The sequence below is a fragment of the Elephantulus edwardii genome, unplaced genomic scaffold (assembly GCF_000299155.1).
Source record: "Elephantulus edwardii isolate Elephantulus edwardi_28Jun2011 unplaced genomic scaffold, EleEdw1.0 scaffold00094, whole genome shotgun sequence".
NCBI classification, from domain to species: Eukaryota; Metazoa; Chordata; class Mammalia; order Macroscelidea; family Macroscelididae; genus Elephantulus; species Elephantulus edwardii.
The window spans coordinates 10,668,354-10,672,431 of NW_006399844.1; positions in this window are offsets into that span (position 1 = coordinate 10,668,354).

Below are 4,078 nucleotides of genomic sequence, written 5' to 3' on the forward strand. Positions count from 1 at the left end.
CACCATAGGCTCTTGCTCATATGTTGTTTCATGAAATTCTTCTATGTCTTCCAATTCCTTTCAATACAGTGACTCAGTATATTCTTTCCATCTTCTGTTAATGCTTCCTGGATCATTTAACATTCTGCCAAAACCATCCTTGATTATAGCAACTCGAGGGTTGAATTTGCAGGGTCCGTCACAGTCCCCGCCCATCTTCCCAGGTAATCTGAAGACGCCAAAAACCGCGCGACATTCGTTCCAGCCCTCGGGCCAAGAAAAGCCTATCTACACACCAGTTGTACAGGATCCATCACTTTGCTCAGGAAACATTACGACTAAACTTCAGAGACATTGGTCCCAACATAAGGAACTACCAGCAGCTGATGTGTTTGGAATCACAGAAGCCAAGGAAGCTTCATATATAAGTTATTAGATGGAGGGCTGGTCAATGGGAGATAGATGTGAAGGGAGGGGGTAGAACTAAGCTTATAATGACAAATACTGCGTAAGACCATTATTGTTAAACTAGAAGGATAACTAGTAAGAGAGGTACAAAAGTATGAACGGGGAGATGGAGGGGGCAGGAGGACTGATGGTGGGGAGGGGGAGAAATCATGGGGTCATAGAGTTTGATGGGTGGAGGGAGGGGGTGAAGGAATTAGGAAAGATGCATTGGGAACCTGAAAATATGGGATGATAGTGAGCATAGATCAAAAGTAATAGATTTTCTTGTTTATTTTTTAATTTTTTTTTCGTATGTGTGTGTGTGTGTACCGTAAAATTGGATCTGACTGGCACAGGAGGAGATTGCCCCTCCCTCTCCAGCAGAGCATCTGGTGGATTCAAACTGCACGCCTTTGAGATTGCAGTTCAGCTTCTTGCCATTAGGCCACCAGAGCTCCCTAGTAATTGATTTTATAAAATACAATGCATATGAATGATCGGTATGAGACATAATGTAAATAAAGGAATGTGTGAAATATAATGTGTATGTATTAAACACATGTATACAGATTTTGTATGCAAATATACACATTTAAAGACTGAGATGAGAGTCACCCCAACCATGGTATTTTCAGGTGCTTCATATGTTTGGGAAAGTTGGATAGAGAATGAGGAAGACCAGAGAAGAATTGATCCCTTTGAATTATGATATTGGCCAAAGATACCAAGGATTGTCAAAAGAACAAAGAAATCTCGGAAGTTGCTTTGGAAATGCATCCTGAGTGCTCTTAGAGGTCGAGGTGGTGAGACTTTTTCTCATGTATTCCGGGCATGTTATCAGGAAGAGCTGGTCTCTGGGGAAAAATCATGCTTGGAGAAGTAGAGGGTCAGTGAAGGAAGGAAAATCCTTAATGATGGATTGACGTCATGATGACAACAGTGAACTTAAACACAGCAGCAACTGTGTGAACGCACTGGGTAGGGAGGGTTCTGTTCGGTCATGTAGAAGAATCACCATGAGGCAGAGAACTCAGTGACATGAACAGCGTGTGTTTGCCCGTTCTAGGAAATCTACGTAAATGAGATGAAATAATAGTAATCCTTTGAGTCTGATTTCTTTTACTCAGCATAATAATTATAAGGTTCATCTATATGGTAGAATGCATTAGAACTTTCTCTTTATGACCAGATAATACTTCTTTGTATGGATTTAAAGGAGCGCTGGAGGCACAGCAGGTAAAGTTTGTTGTTGTTGTTAACGTGCTGTCAAGCTGACTATGACTCATAATGACTCTGTGATCAATAGCTCTGAACCTTGCCCTCTCCTGAGCCAATCTCACCGTCTCTGACACACCTGCCCCTATTGCCACAGTGACTGTGTCAATCCATCTCACTCAGGGTCTTTCTCTCCTGCGTTGACCCTCCACCCTTCCAAGCTTGGTGCCCTTCTCCAAGGGCAGGTCCCTGTCTGATCATGTACCCAAAAGACATGAGATGAAGCTTCTGCTAACCAAAAGACTGACACCCTTATGCACCAGCTGCTGCTTGAAAGAAAGATGAGTGTGTCCTCCTGTAAAGATTCTCAGCCTGGGAGACTCCATGGAGCAGTGCTAAGAGTCAGAACTGACAATGACAGTGGGAAATGTTTCATCTTGCTTAAAGGAGCACTGGTGGCCCTTCAGTGGTTAAAAGCTCAGCTGCTAAACAAAAGATCAATGGTTCAAACCCTCCAATTGCTTCAAGGGAGAAAGATGTGGCAGTCTGCATCTATTAAGATTTACAGCCATGGAAACCCTCTGGGGCCTCTCTATCCTATAGGATTGCTCTGAGTCCGAATTGACCCTGCATATGACGTTTTGTTTATCCATTCATCTGTTGATAGACATTTGGGGGTTTCCACCTTTTGGCTATTGTGGACACTGTTGAAGAGTTGAAGACACTGTGTCTGTTCTGTGGGTTCCTTGGGCCATGCTTGTTGGTGACTCACCCCTGATTTATTAGTGTACCGCAGCTGGCCTCACAGGAAGGCTTGGCTTCAAAGCTGGGCCAGGAAGGAGTCCGAGTGTGATCAGTTGCCTTAATAAGAGTTTCAAAAAGCAATATTCTGTGGTAAACAGTCTAGAATAAGATGCAGAATAACTATGAGGACAGGTCATGAGCTGTTCAAATGAGCACAGTAGGCTTGCGATGTGAACTCATCATCTGGGGCCAGGAAATGCAGCAACAACTGGGGTCTGAAAAAGAGCTCCCTTGTCTCCACCTGGCAATGCTCATGAGTGGTTGGAACTGAACGGTCCTCTTTCAGGGATGGTCCAGGCCAGCCCATCCCACCAGGAGCACCATGAGTTCACAGAGGTGCCCCCAGGTTCTTTTCTGCTCCTGTGTCACCCCCACTTAGCATGGGCTGATCAGAGCTCTCTGAAGACAGACTGGACCAGAATTTATAAAGCCAGGAATCTTCCTGGTTGTCTTCCTCTTTTCTTTAAAAAAAATTTAATGATTTTACTTTTTAGAACAACTTTAGTTTTATAGAAATTCTGAACAGCATTAAAAAATACTTCCCTTCAAATCCACCAGATGCTCTGCCGGAGAAGGAGGAACAATCTCCTCCTGTACCAGTCAGATCTGATTTGACAGTACATGCACAAAAAATAATAATAGAATAAAAAAAAAAAAACAAAACTTCCCCTCTTCCCTACCCACAGTTCCCCCTGTCATAACACCTGACATGTATATGGCGTATTTGTTACAATGGATGAACCGTCACTGACATTACTAATAACTAAAGTCTATAGTTTGCATTGAGTGCACTCTGTGTTGCAGGGCGCCATGAGCTGCAACGAATGCATAATGTCATTGATCCACCATTACAGAATCCTAGAGAGTAGTTCCATTTCCCCACACATCCCCATCCCCTGGGCTCCACTCTTCACCCCTCACACCTTCCCAACCACTGCAGCCTCCCCCCTGCATCTGTCTTTTTTTATTGTCTCAACAGAATTCTGGGAGCCAGGGCGGGTTAATGTTTGGAGCCGCATACTTGTATTTGGGGTATCTGAGTGGTTAAGGGCATCCCCATGGGACCACAGTCTCCACTGTCAGCTCCTCCATCAGTGTCAGAGCCTAGAGCCTGATTCCCAGTTAAGCCCCTTGGATTTCCTGCTCTCCTCGGCCTGAGCTCTGTGAGGAAGGAGGTCTGGAGGAGACGGACTTACACTACATGAGCTCCTTGGCAGTTGTTCTGTGGCCTGAGGACCTTCTCTTGATTCAAGAAGTCAAGTTTAATCTCTTTATTCTTATTTTATTGTGAGATGAGTGAAAGTTTACACACCAGATGCTTTTTTCAGGTTCATGCACATTTTTTATAATATTAAGATAATTAATTAATTAATATAATTGATAATTGAGAGCTCTGGTGGCCTGGTGGTAAGGTGTTCCACTACCAACCCAATGACAAGCTTGTTTGATTCCACCAGGTGCTCCGAGGGAGAGGGATGGACAATCTCTTCCCGTGTGATTTACTGCCTCTGAAAACCTGCTGGAGGGTCAGCTACCAGTTCATTTTTTTTCTTTTTAATTTATTATTAATTTCAATGAAAATTTACAGAGATATTGGATTTCCATTCATTCATTGTTGCACTTTTCTCCCTTT